General features: G+C 42.4%; 1 protein-coding gene across 1 annotated transcript in view; it reads right to left on the bottom strand.

Annotated features, from left to right (window-relative positions):
- The window catches only part of LOC128692285 (uncharacterized), a 92,563-nt gene extending 76,881 nt beyond the window's left edge, over positions 1 to 15,682 (bottom strand). The window contains 1 exon segment of the mRNA XM_070096282.1: positions 15,596 to 15,682. The gene's annotated coding sequence lies outside the window, so the exon portion shown is untranslated.
- Between the last annotated feature and the right edge of the window lie 1,640 nt (positions 15,683 to 17,322).

Below are 17,322 nucleotides of genomic sequence, written 5' to 3'. Positions count from 1 at the left end.
AAGCAGTGGATCATCGACATCGCTAGAGTCAGAGTTTGCAATGGGAGTAGTGGCAGGCTTCCTTGTGAAGAACACTGTGATGGGCAACTGAGACCGTTTCCTCTTCATATCTACAAACAGAGTTTTGTAGGGAATTATGCTCCTATCAATGTTGTCATCACCTTCAAAGTCCTCAACATCGGTGGGTCTATGTCGGAAAAAAAATTGTTTGAGCTGTGCTGTCATTCTCATCGCTTGCCCTAGTTTTTCAAGGATCAGGGTTTGAGGTTGATTGGCCTCAGCAACACTCTCCTCTTGTTCATCCTCATTCTCTGCCTGAACAATCTCCAACAACTCTTCATCATTTAGGCCCAGTGCATGTTCTTCAACCAGTTCTCTCACCCCACCCTCCTGCATGTCCTCAAACCCTTCACCACCAACCAGCTTTGCTAACTCCACAGCTTTGTTAACGTCATCCTGAGAATCAAATCCAACAAAATCACGCACACACACTCTGGCCACAAAGCCAGCTGGCTGCCAGTTGAGGGGAGGGAAGAGGGAGGGCAATAGAGATGCGGTGGGAAGCATAAATATGATTGGGCGGCTGGGCATTCACGAATGTTTGAAGCTCGCGAAACAGGAACTCGCGAATGTGGAGGGCCACTGTACTTTACAGAAAGCCCCTGGTTGTGCAGAGCATTTTGGACAGCCTCACAATGTGATAAAAATGGTATACAGTACCAACAAGTAGATGAATAAGATACATGTTCAACGGTACGGTATCTTAGGTATCAAAGGTAACAATAGGCTTCTTCAATCAGATGTATAGAATAAATATGGAGACAGCAGCAGCAGTGTAGAGGTGATGGTGATGATGTGATCAGTCCATCAACGCTGAAGAACTTCCAGAATTCCTTCAAGGTTGATAGAATGATTACATCTTTACCTCACCACTACTGCTGCTGTTTCCATATTTATTTTTCTTTGTACTGAAGAAGCTTACAATACAGGCAAAAAGTTTTAACAATAAAGATATCATCCTGTTGCACATGTCCTACTCACCCTGTCCTACTAGAATTTTTGTAAAGCAATTTGTTGGAAATTTTCATAAAAAAAATTGCTATAACATTTGTAGTGGTTATTACAAATGTTGGTTAAATACGAAAGCAAATACTTATCTGGACAAAACTCAGACTAAGTCATACTTTAAATTTACTCAGTTTTGTGTTATAATTAATGTTTCACTTTCATTTTTTTATGCAAGGGTCTAATACACAGTGTTACTAAGAATACAAAAATACAGTAGACCATTGGATAACATTCTATCTGCTAACGTATTTTCGCTCTAACACTGCTGCAAAATTATGGCATATTTTCAGTGAACACGCCATAAAAATCAGTTTACATGGTGACATGCACACCTAGTTCTTTCCCCTCTATCTCACAGTTAGCAAATCCAGTAAGCAAGTCCACTGTCTTATGGGAAAAGGCCTACATAATGCACACAACCTCCCTCACCCAGTGCTCTGTTCGTACATGTCCAGTACCACATGCTGCCTGTGTTCGTAAATCAATTTTTTTATCTTTTCTTCAGCCCATCTCGTCTCTGGATAGTAACAATAGCACCAGGAGGAAAATGAGTGATCCACATGAAAGTCTTGGTGTTTTGAACATAATCAAGATAAATTGCAGAATGATGCATGTGTGATAGAGATTGCATGAACCTATGGTCTGAATGAGGCATCAGTTCATACAATTCCATTTAATGCTGGGAGCAATGGGCTAGTAACCCCTTCTCCTGTGTAAACTACTAAAAACAAGGAAAAGAAAAACTTTATAAAATTGGGATGTCTGAATGTGCGTGGATGTAGTGCGGATGATAAGAAAGAAATAATTGCTAATGTTAAGAATGAAAAGAAGTTGGATGCCCTAGCCCTAAGCGAAACACAGCTGAAGGGGGTAGGCGAGTTTCAGTGGGGAGAAATAAATGGGATTAAGTCAGGAGTATCAGAGAGTTAGAGTTAAGGTAGGGGTAGAAATAATGTTGAAGGATCAGTTATAGAGAGAGAAGAGGGAATATAAGTGTATAAATTCAAGGATTCTGTGGATTAAAATAAGGGTCGGATGTGAAAAGTAGGTCATAATAAATGTGTATGCACCTAAAGAAGAGAGGAGTGTAGAGGAGAGAGATGTTAAGCGAGTGTGTAGGAACTTTTGAGCCAAGTGAGAGAGTAATAGTGGTAGGGGACCTAAATGCTAAAGTAGGAGAGGCATTTTGAGAGGGTGTGGTAGGTAAGTTTGGGGTGCCAGGTGTAAGTGATAATGGGAAGCATTTGATTGAACTTTGTATAAAAAGGGGTTTGGTTATAGGTAACACATTTTAAAAAAAAGAGGATAATAAGTACAGCCTCTCCTCACTTAACGATGGAGCTCCATTCCTAAGACTACATCGTAAACGAATTCGCCGTTAAGTGAGGAGCATACTATAATGGTAGTGGGTTTGTGTCAATCATCTTTGATATGGTTTTAATGTCACCTTTGCACTATTTATAACATTTTGAGTATATTTTTAAATGTTTATACAGTAGTGTACTGTACTGTAATAAACAAAATAAGAGGAAATCAGCTCTAATATACATTATTTAGGTATGTATACTGGTCAGAGAGCCCATTGTAAGTCTGACTTGTCAGTAAACGAGCATGTCGTTAAGTGAGGAGAGGCTGTATATAAGATATGATATAGGGCGTAATAACAGTAGTTTGTTGGACTACATATTAGTAGATAAAAAACTGTTGGGTAGACATCAGGATGTACATGTTTATAGAGGGGCCACAGATATATTACATCACTTTTTAGTTGCAGCTACAGTGAGAGTAAAAGGTAGATAGGATACAAGGAAAATGGAAGCAGCAAGTAAGAGAGGTGAAGTCTTATAAACTAAAGGAGGAGGCAGTTAGGGTAAGATATAAACAACTGTTGGAGGACAGATGGGCTAGTGAGAGTATAGGCAATGGGGTAGAGGATGTATGGGATAAGTTTAAGAATACAGTGGACCCTAGTTTTTTGTAATTAATTCGTTCCAGGGAGTGTGACTAATGGTGAAATTGACGATTTGCAAAACCATTTTCCCCATAAGAAACAATGTAAATCCAATTAATCTGTTGCACACACCCAAAAGTATTAAAACAAAATAATTTTTTTACATGAAATACAGATGTATGTACATACACGGAAAACAATGAGACATGAATAAAACAATAATAACATGACACTTACCTTTACTGAGAACTCTTCTTAGTGTATGGAAGACGAGAGGAGGGGAGAGGATGAAGAAATTACGGTTTGGAAGGGGAATCCCCTTCTATAAAGACTTAAGGTATCAAGTCCTTTTCTGAGGTTACTTCCCCTCTTTGTTTTTTAATGCCACTAGGACCAGCTTGAGAGTCACTGCAAACCTGTGGCACTAAATATCTGTCCAGAGAGCTCTGTTTCTGGTGTCTCTTTAAAATTTCCCTAAAATGGGACAAGACATTGTCATTGTACATGTTGCCAACACAGCTTGCAAGAGTTTTGTCAGGGTGATGTTCCTCCACAAATCTTTCCATCCTACTCCACACTGTGCAAATCTCCTTAATCTCTGAAGAAGGCACTTTTTTCCATCTCTCTCCCTCCTTCTCTGAAGCAATTTCCTGAGCTGTGGTCTGTTGCTGTTCCAGATGAAGATCTTGCAGCTCTTCAGTGGTTAGCTCTTCACTGTGGTCCTCCACCAACTCTTCCACATCTTCGCTACTCACATCCAACCCCATGGAATTCCCCAATGCCACAATAGATTCCACAACTGGCATGGGGTACTCAGGGTCAGTCCCAAACCCTTCAAAATCCCTCTCTTGGACACAATCTGGCCACAATTTTCTCTAGAGTTCCAAATCCTGGAAGTCACTCCCTCCCAAGCCTTACCTATAAGGTTTATGCAATGGAGGATACTGAAGTGATCTTTCCAAAAGTCTCTTAGGGTCAATTGAGTGTCTGATGTCACATCAAAGCACCTCTGAAACATTGCATTGGTGTAGCATTTTTTGAAGTTTGAAATGATCTGCTGGTCCATGGGCTGGATGAGAGGAGTGGTATTAGGGGGGCAAGAACTTCACTGTGATGAAACGAAACTCCTCCACCATTTGGTCATCCAAGTCTGGAGGATGAGCAGGTGCACTGTCCATTACCAGGAAGAACTTGAGTTCCAATTTATTTACCAGGAGGTATTTCTTCACACTGGAGCCAAATACTTCATTGAACCAATCAAGGAAAATGTCCCTCGTGACCCATGCCTTACTGTTAGCCTTCCACATCACACATGAGTCGCTCTTAGTGACACTGTTTTTCTTGAACACACTGAGATTTTCAGAGTGATACACCAGTAAAGGCATCACTCTGAAATCCCCACTAACATTACTACAGAACAAAAGAGTAAGGCTGTGTTACATAGGTTTGTGTCCTGGCAGTGCCTTTTCCTCCTGCATGATGTAGTCCTTCTTTGGCATTTTGTTCCAAAAGAGGCCTGTTTCATCACAACTGAACACTTGTTGGGGTTTGAATTCTTCTACCTCTACGTACCCCTTGAATTCACGCACATATTTTTCTGCCACATATTTGTCAGAACTGGCAGCCTCACTATGCCTTACCACACTGTGTATGCCACTACGCTTCTTAAATCTCTCAAACCAGCCTTTCCTGGCCTTAAATTCACTAACATCAGTACTCGTTGCAGGCATTTTCTTTACGAGATCGTCATGCATTAAAATCGCCTAACAAGATTGGCGGCGGCAGAGAAGAGATCAAGAACACAACATCAGAGATACAGAATGCACGGGAAGGGAAGAGATATAGACAGCAAACTGTATACATATCACCTGTGCAAATAAATATGGGCTGCAGTATAATGCAGCTGAGAACAAACAAAGACCTGTTGAAACGGCATACCAATGTGCACAAGAGTGCCCTCATTAAAAGTTTCATCAGGAAAGGGATCAGAAGAATGCAACAGCACAAAGCCCAAAACGAGACAGATAACTGCTGAACGAACTTTAGGTTCTTGTAACCCGACACATACTGGGGAAAACTGGGAGAGCAACACCTGGAGATCTCTCCAATTACCAGAGGCCACGAATATTCCATTGTAAATAAGTTGTTATTCACAAAGACAGGTATGCTAACAATGAGAAATGATAAAATCTACAGGCTAGTAGGGTCAGTGAAGTCAATGTGTGGAAGCAATGGAGAGAGTGTAAACAAGGAGGAATCAGAATGTTGTTAAGGAAAAGATTGCTGCGAGGGTTGTAAAAAAATAAAAAGGGGCATAAGAATGAGCACTGGTGTCTATTGAGGGTTTCGTCTCTGCAATATACTAGTTGGAGATAGCATCAGGTGTTTCAGCAGACAAGGAAGATGCCGATACCTTGACTTCAGAGACAAGTGAGGTAGACAAGTAGAGATCGGGGAGACTCAGACCAAAGAAGTTTGAGAGGGGAAGGGAGTATGAACCTGGAGAGATGTGCCAGCGGGGACAGAAGAGTCCAGCGATGGAACAGGAGAGGAAGGAGGCTGGAAGGGGATTGGGGAGAAGTCTGGGGAGTAACCAGAAGAAGAGGGGACCACGTGAGTGGTGTGAACCTCCGCCTTCGTGTGAGAGTTGGAAAGGGGGCGAGAATTAGGTACCGAGGCCGAAAAGGAGAACTGTTGGGGAATTGTAAGCACTGGAGAAGTGCAAAGAGACTTGGGTATAGGAAACAAGTTCAACTTTGCAGGTGATAGGTGCGAAGAAGACACAGGCGTGTGAAGCCTCACAGACTGAGAAGCTAGCGGGCGACTGAAGAAGAAGAAGCAGGAAGAGGTAAGAAGGTGGGGTTTTAGAGGGTAAAACCCACAAAAGAATTAGAGATGGGGGGGGTGACCCCAGAAGACATGGCACAATAGGAGCTGGTAGATGGACCGTCAAGGTTGGAGGTGTCCTAGCTATGCAAGAATAAGGAACATGAGGAAGATTCCCCTGAAGGTGGAGCCGAGAGACAGCCATAGCATATGGCCTTTGCTCTCCTTAAGACAACAGATTTCTCGTTCATTAACCCCTTCACTGTCGGTCTCATAATATTACGACTTGCAAGCCAGTGTCGGTCCCGTAATAGTACACCAAAATTCTAGTGACTTCCAATCTTGCGGGACAAAGCTGGTATGCCTACATATGAGAGAAAGGCTCTGAGTGGTCAGTGTGTACAGTATAAAAAAAATCCTGCAGCACTCAGTGCATAATGCGAAAAAAAACTCTGACAGTGTTTTTCATTTAACACAACGACTTTGCAGTGTATTTTCCTATGGTATTTACGGGTGTATTCCCGTTTTCTTGGTTTACTAACTAAAAGTACCTTGAAATTGAGCTCAAAGTAGCGGAAATGTTCGACTTTTGCGATGTTCGAGAATAAACAAATCATATCACGTCCAATACGTGTCAACTGGTGGGTCTAATGTGTTTTCACAAATGCGCTGATATTATTTATACCATTTTTACAATAATGCAGTTTTCTGCATAACAGTAAATCTTCTATTTTTTATGTGAATAAAAATTCAAACTGGAAAGCAAGCATAACCTGGAGTTTACCTGGAGAGAGTTTCGGGGGTCAACGCCCCTGCGGCCCGGTCTGTGACCAGGCCTCCTGGTGGATCAGCGCCTGATCAACCAGGCTGTTGCTGCTGGCTGCACGCAAACCAACGTACGAGCCACAGCCCGGCTGATCAGGAACTGACTTTAGGTGCTTGTCCAGTGCCAGCTTGAAGACTGCCAGGGGTCTGTTGGTAATCCCCCTTATGTGTGCTGGGAGGCAGTTGAACAGTCTTGGGCCCCTGACACTTATTGTATGGTCTCTTAACGTGCTAGTGACACCCCTGCTTTTCATTGGGGGGATGGTGCATCGTCTGCCAAGTCTTTTGCTTTCGTAGTGAGTGATTTTCGTGTGCAAGTTCGGTACTAGTCCCTCTAGGATTTTCCAGGTGTATATAATCATGTATCTCTCCCTCCTGCGTTCCAGGGAATACAGGTTTAGAAACCTCAAGCGCTCCCAGTAAGAGGGCCTGGAGACATGACTAATGAACAGAGAAAATGTTATTTTAATGCTAGGAATGTCTGCATTGTTAATTCTGGACCCTATTTTGAAACTGGCCTTCCTTGAATTGTGTATGAAATTGCCCAAATCACCAAATTCTGATCACTTTATTGGGTACTTGAAATCAGTAAATGGGCAGTTTATTATACTTAATCGATAGAACAAAATGAGTTCTAGTGAAATAGCTATGAATTTGGTCGATTGGAACAATGGAATTGGCTGAAAATAGGGTTTAGCGTGGGCAAAATTGCCTATGCGCAAATATCGCTGAGACTGCTAACTTTGCAAAATTGTAATTCTATAATTTTTCCAGCAAATTTCGTACTTTTGGTGTCATTGCCACTGGGAGAAGATTCTCTATCATTTCATAAGAAAAATTCATTTTTTTTTTTCAAATTCTTCGACACTAAGAGCAAGTTTGTGACCAGGGGTCTAGACAGTAAAAGGGTTAAGACAGACCTGACATCGGTGGGAAAAAGAAGGACGAGTTTCATTGCAATTAAGACAAGGGAAGGGGAAGACCGCAAGATGTATCGGCATGATCTGTGGCACCACAGACTGGGCACTCTGCCACAGACCTGCAGTATTTAGCGGGATGTGTGAAGTGCCAGCAATTTTAACACTGTTGGGGTGTAGGGACCACTTTATGGACCCCTAGGTGATGGCCCGCAATATAAATGGAGGATGGGAGTTCACGGCAGTCAAAAGTTAAGCAGGCAATGTTATTGGGAAAGCACCTCTACCTGTGAGCGGGCAGGACATATGTATCCACTTTGAGAATCAGGTTCTGAAGGGCTAATTGCTCCAAAATCACACTGTACAATGGTACACGGTAAAACCACCGTACCACTGCAAGAACTGAGAGTAGTATGCTTGTGAACTGTGATAGGAATGTTATCAATGGAAGTAAGATGGGAAAGATCATGAGCTTGTTCTGCATTCTGAACTGTAACGATGTGTGCACCGCTCCGAAGAGCGTGAAAGATAATCAGTTGGAGATGTCGGATATAGGAAAAAGAATTTGGTTCACTGTGTACTTGTAAACATAGTGCGTAAAGGAAGTGAGTGTCATGTAGGTCATTTCTGGATGGAATGAGGAGAAATCGAAGAACCGTTGTCAGCAAATAGCCTGGAGCGTTTAGGCGTAGGACCTCGGGCAGCCCGACCTGAGGCAAGTGGGTGATCCGAAAAGCATCATACAGTATTTGGGGAAGCTGGACGCATAGCTAAAGGCGTGCAAGAGGCCGAGGCACTAGAAGAAATGGGTGGAGCCTCAGCACTTGGAGCAAGTGATGAAGCATCACCAGCATAAGATGCAAGGGTATATGAAAAGTCTGGAGAAAAAAGAAAAAAAAAAAAGAAAGGGACAGCAGAGGGACAGTTACTAGAAGACATGGAAGCGCCATAAGTTCCTCCCTTCATCCAAGATTACACGTGTGTTAGCTAGAAAAATAAAAAAAAAAATCCCCTCCCTTTCTGTAGCTACATTCATCAGACACCTTTTATCAGAGCCTCTAAAGGTGACACTAATGTACAAAACAGTGCTGCAGAGAAGAATCCTTCGTTTCTATTATTATTATTATTATAATCAAGGGGAAGCGCTAAACCCGTAGGATTATACAGCGCCTGGGAGGGATGTGGAAGGCATTCAGGCTTAATTCGGGGAACTGGAGCACAGATCCAATTCCCTAAATCAAGAGCCCCTCATCAACATCAAGGAACCTTCCCTGAGGGGCCTTCGTTTCTATATAGCCTATTACATGATTACAGAGTACAAATAGGCCTATATAGGGAAAATCATTGATTTTGATGATGTGATAGATGATTTTCCAGGATTGAAGGCAAGGAAATATAAGATCAGATTCACCGAGACGTTTCCTGTACTCAAGGTTCCGCTGTATAGCCCTTGTGGTTTAGCGCTTCTTTTTGATAATAATAATAATAATGTACTCAAGGTCAAATCAGAACTGTTTATCTGATACTGTAATGTTTTTCTTTATTTTTAATTTTTTATTTTTTATTTTTTTGGCATTGTTGAAGATGCCTTTACTCAAAGTGGTATTTGAGTTTATGTTTCCTCAATATTACTACGATTATTTATTTTATCATTAATAAATAATCTTAATAATCTTAAGTTAATTTTAAGCCTGCCGTAATGCTATGCATACAAGCGGCTTTGGCATGCTGCTCTTACCTGTATTTTTTTGTACCTCTGTATGTATGTTCAAATTATTAAATAAATAAATAAATAAAAGTATTCTGTTCAGTTTAAGACATAAACGTTCTCATGGAGGTGACACCAAAGATGCCGCCCCGGGTGGATTTTCTAGCCTGTATGGTGACTTGGGAGTGTCAGTGAGATCACTGGTCTTCTATTTTACTAACAGTATGTAAAACATTTATAGATTTAAATAAATCAAAACTTATTTATGCATTAATCAGGTGGAAGAGCTAAACCCATTGGGGCCATATGGCTCCTGGGAATTGGGTGGCAGTCACCTTTGATCCATGGAAGGGGAGGTTAATGTATGATTTTGTTGGAATATTAAGATCATTGATGACTGTCGTCTTATTTCCAGTGGGATCCTTCAATCTTGTTCCCAGGATGCGACCCACACCAGTCGACACCCAGGTACCTACTTACTGCTAGGTGAACATGGACAGCAGGTGTAAGGAAACATGTCCAACACTTCACCCGTATCAGCGTGTCTCGTTGTGCTCCGGGTTTTCTGGTGTTTTCACGGTGGCTCTTACGTGCTAGAACTTTAATTTGTGTCATCAATCCTATACGATACATCCCTCTAGCGCCTGGAACCAATCTTGGGCGGAAAACATTATATACTGAGTCAAAAAAGGAGAATTAGTGTGCATTACCTAGCAGAGTTTACTGCCAGAGGGGAATCATAGGCCTGTGTCCCATGTGAAAAAAAATAATAATAATTGAACTTTGTGTCAGAGGAAAGAAAGTCTCCCTGAAAGCATTGAGTATACATAGTGTATAGTGTATACTACAGTGGCTCCCTAGTATATTGATGATAAAGGCTAAAGTGTCATTTGAAAACAGGTGAATTTGTAAATGAAGTGATAAGCCTATAGAGGCAGGTGCCAGAAGTCGCCAGAAACTTACCACAGGTCAGCTGTTTTTAATAATCTTCCTGGCCTGCTAGTGTACTCGCATATAATCTAGTGATACCAGTGAATAGCAGAATACAGTGTTGTAGTAGCAACTAACCAGTATTATAATGGTACTTAGTGGAGTGGAGTGACTTTCATTAGTTTCTTTTTCTTGAAATACCAGACGTATACTGTGAATTTCATATTACCTGTAGTTACCAGCGGTCGCAATATACACAACGAGAAGCAATTATTACTACAGAAAAAGCGTCCTTCCTCCAAAATTTCCACCAGTCAACTATAGTGATAATATAGCATTTATTGTGGTGGAGACGGAAAAACAAAAATAGAAAAGCCAGATACAGCGATTGATAAACAAAGAGGTCGACTGTACATCATTGTAGGAGCTGCCAGATATCACCGGCTCTTCAACACGCAAGTTATACTTTTGTATCAGTCAAATCACATATTACTCGGGTAGATAATTTCCAGTAGATCCTTCATGTGTTAGCTCAACTCACCGACCAGTATGTTTTAAATAAGTGACCCACTGATCAGAGCAGATCGACTGGTCCGAACCCTTGACTGGTCCGAACCCTTGACTGGTCCGAACCCTTGACTGGTCCGAACCCGGGACTGGTTTCAAACAGTTTCGTTGGACAATAAAGCAGACTGTAAACGGATGGGTTTGTAGGTGCCCTTATAAACACAAACATTAAAAATCAGGAACGTGACGGTAAGCTGTCCAATATACAAAAAGAGTTAGAAACAGAAATACAAATAGCTAGAGCTTCATTTAAGGTTATTAATATAATATTCAAGAGGTTGCTAGTAGACTTGCAGTAAATCAACCATTCAAATCATTATGAAGCTGTGTGTAGTCTGTGGTCAGTCAAACAAACGGGCTACCACATGGATAAATTGTCATTTTTGTGGAAATTGGTGTCACGCCCCTTGTGCAGATATCCCAGAACTAGCTACAAGCAGTATTAAAACAGAGAAGTGTTTTTGGGTATGCCCAAATGAGGAAAATCTGTGGACTAAAATCACAAGGGTATTAAAAGAGGATAACATCAAAGCTGCTTTCATAGAAAACCTGGAAGCTTTCTACAACAGATGGGAACATAAAAAGTCTGGGCTGAATGGTACTGCCCTTGATACTGGCCATGTAGTCACAAACTGTAAGGCTGGAGGTGATGTCCTGGTAGTCAGTAAATGTGGGGCTGATAGTGCTGTCCTGGGAGACAGTAATGGTGAAGCTGGCGGTGCTGTCCTGGGAGACAGTAATGGTGAAGCTGGAGGTGCTGTCCTGGGAGACAGTAATGGTGAAGCTGGAGGTGCTGTCCTGGGAGACAGTAATGGTGAAGCTGGAGATTTTGTCCAGGTAGTCGGGAATTATACGAAGGAAGGAATACATATAAATGACCTCATAGAGGACAGGAGCCATAGTAGGGAAAGTGTAGTCAAAGATAAGATAAAACCAATATTGCAAACCAGAAATACCGCAGGAAATAGCAAACAAGAGGACTCCAATAGCAATAGTGAGGATAAATTACCAAAAACAACTGGTGGGAGCTCCATTGTTGGTGCTAAGGAGGATAGGAATAAGACAGGGAAACATGCACCAACAGGGAATACAGTCACAGAAACCCAAGGCAAACGGAAACCAAGCCTGTGCACATACTATGCACTTGGTATCTGCTAGCATGGGAAATCTGGAAAAACAGATGGGACATGCAACTATGACCACCCTAGAAAATGTCATGCCCATATGACAACAGGAAAATGCAAACTCCCTTCCTGTAAGCTTTTTCACCCTGAAATGTGTACCTCTTCAGTACAGGAAAGACTGTGCTATAACTTAAATTGCCAGGCATACCATCTAAAGGGGACGAAAAGATACAAAACATCCAGGCCATGGGAAAACCTGGGTAGCCACAGCCACTCAAGAGGGAGAGGTTTTTTAGTGCCAGGAAGGAAAAAAAACTGGCAGGAAATGACAGAAATCGTACACCAAATCCAGTCATTCCTGGAGTGGAACCACAGTCGATGGCCTCCACTCCAAACCAACAGATACAGATACTAATGCCGGAAAAAAAATCCCCCCCCAGTACCAACAATACCACCAGTCCGATAACATTCTTCTTTGCAAATATACAGGGTCTAAAGCCAGCAACAAACAACAAAATACCTTTCATCCGTGGACTGCTTGCAGAGGCAAAGGCAATGTTCGCGGCTTTCACTGAGACCCACATAAAGGATCACTTGGACAACGAAATATGGATCCCAGGTTACAACCTATACAGATGTGACAGAGTGAACAGGCAAAAGGGGGGGGTTGGCCTGTACATTGCAGAGTCACTTGTTTGCACAGAACTGCTTAATGCCTCAAATGACGTAGTGGAAGTTTTAGCAGTAAAGGTCGAGAACCAAAACCTAGTCATTGTGGTAGTCTACAAGCCTCCGGATGCAACATCCCAGCAATTCCAGGAACAGCTGTTAAAAATTGACCACTGTCTGGAAAATCTTCCAGCTCCTGCACCCAACATCTTGCTCCTGGGGGATTTCAACTTAAGGCACCTAAAATGGAGGAATATAGCAAATAATATTGTTGCAGTAATAACACCAGGAGGCAGCTCTGATGAAAACTCACACTCACACGAGCTTTTAAATCTCTGCACAAAATTCAATTTAAACCAGCAAATAATAGAGCCTACTAGACTGGAGAATACACTAGACCTCATCTTCACTAACAATGATGATCTGATAAGAAATGTCACCATATCAAAAACAATATACTCAGATCACAACATAATTGAGGTTCAGACATGTATGCGCGGAGCCCCAGACCGACAAAATGAGACTAGTCACGAGGGAGCATTCACCAAATTCAACTTCAATAACAAAAACGTAAAGTGGGACCAAGTAAACCAAGTCCTAACCGATATAAGCTGGGAAGATATACTAAGCAACACAGACCCAAACTTATGCCTAGAACAGATTAACTCGGTGGCACTCGATGTATGCACAAGGCTTATTCCTCTAAGAAAAAGGAGGAGTAGATGTAAAATAGAAAGAGACAGGCGCTCCCTTTACAGGCGACGGAAAAGAATAACAGAGCGGCTAAAAGAGGTCAATATATCTGAAATGCGCAGGGAGACACTGGTCAGAGAAATAGCAAGCATCGAACTTAAGCTAAAAGAATCCTTTAGGAGTCAGGAATCGCGGGAAGAACTAAAAGCCATAAATGAAATCGAAAGAAACCCAAAGTATTTCTTCTCCTATGCCAAATCAAAATCGAGAACAACGCCCAGTATTGGGCCCCTACTTAAACAAGATGGGTCCTACACAGATGACAGCAAGGAAATGAGTGAGCTACTCAAGTCCCAATATGACTCAGTTTTTAGCAAGCCGCTAACCAGACTGAGAGTCGAAGATCAAAATGAATTTTTTATGAGAGAGCCACAAAATTTGATTAACACAAGCCTATCCGATGTTATCCTGACGCCAAATGACTTCGAACAGGCGATAAATGACATGCCCATGCACTCTGCCCCAGGGCCAGACTCATGGAACTCTGTGTTCATCAAGAACTGCAAGAAGCCCCTATCACGAGCCTTTTCCATCCTATGGAGAGGGAGCATGGACACGGGGGTCGTCCCTCAGTTACTAAAAACAACAGACATAGCCCCACTCCACAAAGGGGACAGTAAAGCAACAGCAAAGAACTACAGACCAATAGCACTAACATCCCATATCATAAAAATCTTTGAAAGGGTCCTAAGAAGCAAGATCACCACCCATCTAGAAACCCATCAGTTACACAACCCAGGGCAACATGGGTTTAGAACAGGTCGCTCCTGTCTGTCTCAACTACTGGATCACTACGACAAGGTCCTAAATGCACTAGAAGACAAAAAGAATGCAGATGTAATATATACAGACTTTGCAAAAGCCTTCGACAAGTGTGACCATGGCGTAATAGCGCACAAAATGCGCGCTAAAGGAATAACAGGAAAAGTCGGTCGATGGATCTATAATTTCCTCACTAACAGAACACAGAGAGTAGTCGTCAACAGAGTAAAGTCCGAGGCAGCTACGGTGAAAAGCTCTGTTCCTCAAGGCACAGTACTAGCTCCCATCTTGTTCCTCATCCTCATATCCGACATAGACAAGGATGTCAGCCACAGCACCGTGTCTTCCTTTGCAGATGACACCCGAATCTGCATGACAGTGTCTTCCATTGCAGACACTGCAAGGCTCCAGGCGGACATCAACCAAATCTTTCAGTGGGCTGCAGAAAACAATATGAAGTTCAACGATGAGAAATTTCAATTACTCAGATATGGTAAACATGAGGAAATTAAATCTTCATCAGAGTACAAAACAAATTCTGGCCACAAAATAGAGCGAAACACCAACGTCAAAGACCTGGGAGTGATTATGTCGGAGGATCTCACCTTCAAGGACCATAACATTGTATCAATCGCATCTGCTAGAAAAATGACAGGATGGATAATGAGAACCTTCAAAACTAGGGAGGCCAAGCCCATGATGACACTCTTCAGGTCACTTGTTCTATCTAGGCTGGAATATTGCTGCACTCTAACAGCACCTTTCAAGGCAGGTGAAATTGCCGACCTAGAAAATGTACAGAGAACTTTCACGGCGCGCATAACGGAGATAAAACACCTCAATTACTGGGAGCGCTTGAGGCTTCTAAACCTGTATTCCCTGGAACGCAGGAGGGAGAGATACATGATTATATACACCTGGAAAATCCTAGAGGGACTAGTACCGAACTTGTACACGAAAATCACTCACTACGAAAGCAAAAGACTTGGCAGACGATGCACCATCCCCCCAATGAAAAGCAGGGGTGTCACTAGCACGTTAAGAGACCATACAATAAGTGTCAGGGGCCCGAGACTGTTCAACTGCCTCCCAGCACACATAAGGGGGATTACCAACAGACCCCTGGCAGTCTTCAAGCTGGCACTGGACAAGCACCTAAAGTCAGTTCCTGATCAGCCGGGCTGTGGCTCGTACGTTGGTTTGCGTGCAGCCAGCAGCAACAGCCTGGTTGATCAGGCGCTGATCCACCAGGAGGCCTGGTCACAGACCGGGCCGCGGGGGCGTTGACCCCCGAAACTCTCTCCAGGTAAACTCCAGGTAAACCTTGTATTTACGAGCTGGAAACACAAGAATCATAAGCGCCAGGGAAATGTGATTCAAGTAGTTCTAACTATGGGACACGAAAGCTCTAATTCCTCAGATCAAGATCTCTTTACCAGCATCAAGACACTCCCTTTGAAGAAACCTTAAACTAAGATTAAAAAAAGTTATTCACCAAGTGAAGAGAACGGGAGCAGGAGCACCCACCACAACACTACTGAGCAGCTGTGTGCTGCTCTGTGATAACTCACTCCCTCCTCCAGCTCTTGCCACTTGCTGCTGTTCCTTGTGGTTTTTATTTTGGCATTTGTACATCATTATAAACAAAAATAGGTGAATAACATGGAATGGTAGGTTTTATTATTATTATTATAACCAAAAAACGCCGAAGCGATAATACATAAAGTATATAATCACTTTTATAGATATCAAAACTTAACTGATTGCAATACATGTGTAGCTACTCTGAACTATAGCACTTCACGCAAGATTAGATCTGTCAGCCTAAGCTGAGAGACTTCAGTGTGGAAATTATTTAATTTCCTCTCATGGAACGAGACATGGCTGACTAGTGCCTAATAAGTGTTTAATGTGTTGATTGCACTGGGTCATCAAGAACCGCAAGAAGCCTGTGGAAATTATTTAATTTTCGAAGCTATAGTGCCTAATAAGTGTTTAATGTGTTGATTTGGGTCAAAATGTATTTGTATTTTGAATAGAACCAACCGGGTTCGCCCTGCGCCTGCGCGGATGTGCGGGGGGGGGGGGGACAGGTCGACTCAGGGCAGGGGTTGGCGGCAGTGTTTTGAATGTAGTGAGGAGGCTGTGAAAACATGGGATCAGGAAATTGGCGTTCACGGCGGCCTAAGGATTAATATAGGCCTCACTTCCTAATAGGGAGTGAGTCGTCGTAACTGTTCCTGGTGAAGAGAGAGGGAACGTGATTTACGTGACCACCGTAATAAAGTGGTAAAATGAGTGGATAATAGTAGGACCGGGGGTGACGGTGCACCGCCATGGATGTGTCCAGGGGAAATTACCCGTGAGTTAATCCTCACTCATCAGTCTCAGATCTTAATGGAGTGACCTCTAATGTGTATAATAATTATGAGACATTAAATCGTCTTGTGAATTGTAATGTAATCAGTGATAATAACACTAAGTTAAGGAATCGTTGAAGCGATATGAGCTGCCATTCCCAGAGTGTGTGTGCACATGTTTACCTCGTTGTTCCTGTCTCGAGGATAGTGAAGTTTTTATGGAGTCACGACTTCTAAACCGGGACAAACCAACGGATACCTCTCGTCCTGCTGGAATAAGAACCATGTCAGTTTAACAGGACATCGAAATGAGATGGTGAATGGAGGAAATAAGAAGTATCAATCACCCACAGCTAAGTAACCTTTCTAGTTATAGCAGACTGATACTGGCCAGTTAGGTATGTTGTAATTGGATGGGTTATGGGTGATCCAGCTACATCAAGTGACCAGAGAATATCTGGTAAGTGGTGGGATTATGTACAAGTGTCTTTCCTTGATGGATATATCCATGTGTAACCTACCCCTCCCCCCCTTCATTCAGTTACACTAATATAATCTATACAGTCCACAATTAATTAGTAGCGCCGTACTTGAGGGTGCTATCCAATTTATACTGGTCTCGGATAGATATGGATAAGATTGTGAGGGGTCGAGGGGGCCACTTGCAGTGACCAGAGGTGGTTAAGTTTTCTCACATGTCTACACGGGGTGACTGCGGTAAACAACATAGTTGTTGTCTCCCAATGAGATTACTCGTATGTATGTAATGTTGAGGTACGTACAGATAACACCCCTAGTAAATTTTCCATATCTGCCTGCTGGTCCTTCAAACTGGATGAAATCAGTGAAAAATTAATTGAAT

Source organism: Cherax quadricarinatus, chromosome 53 (assembly GCF_038502225.1).
Source record: "Cherax quadricarinatus isolate ZL_2023a chromosome 53, ASM3850222v1, whole genome shotgun sequence".
NCBI lineage: Eukaryota > Metazoa > Arthropoda > Malacostraca > Decapoda > Parastacidae > Cherax > Cherax quadricarinatus.
Note: the sequence above shows the minus strand (reverse complement) of the source record. Positions and strands in the feature narration are given on the sequence as shown.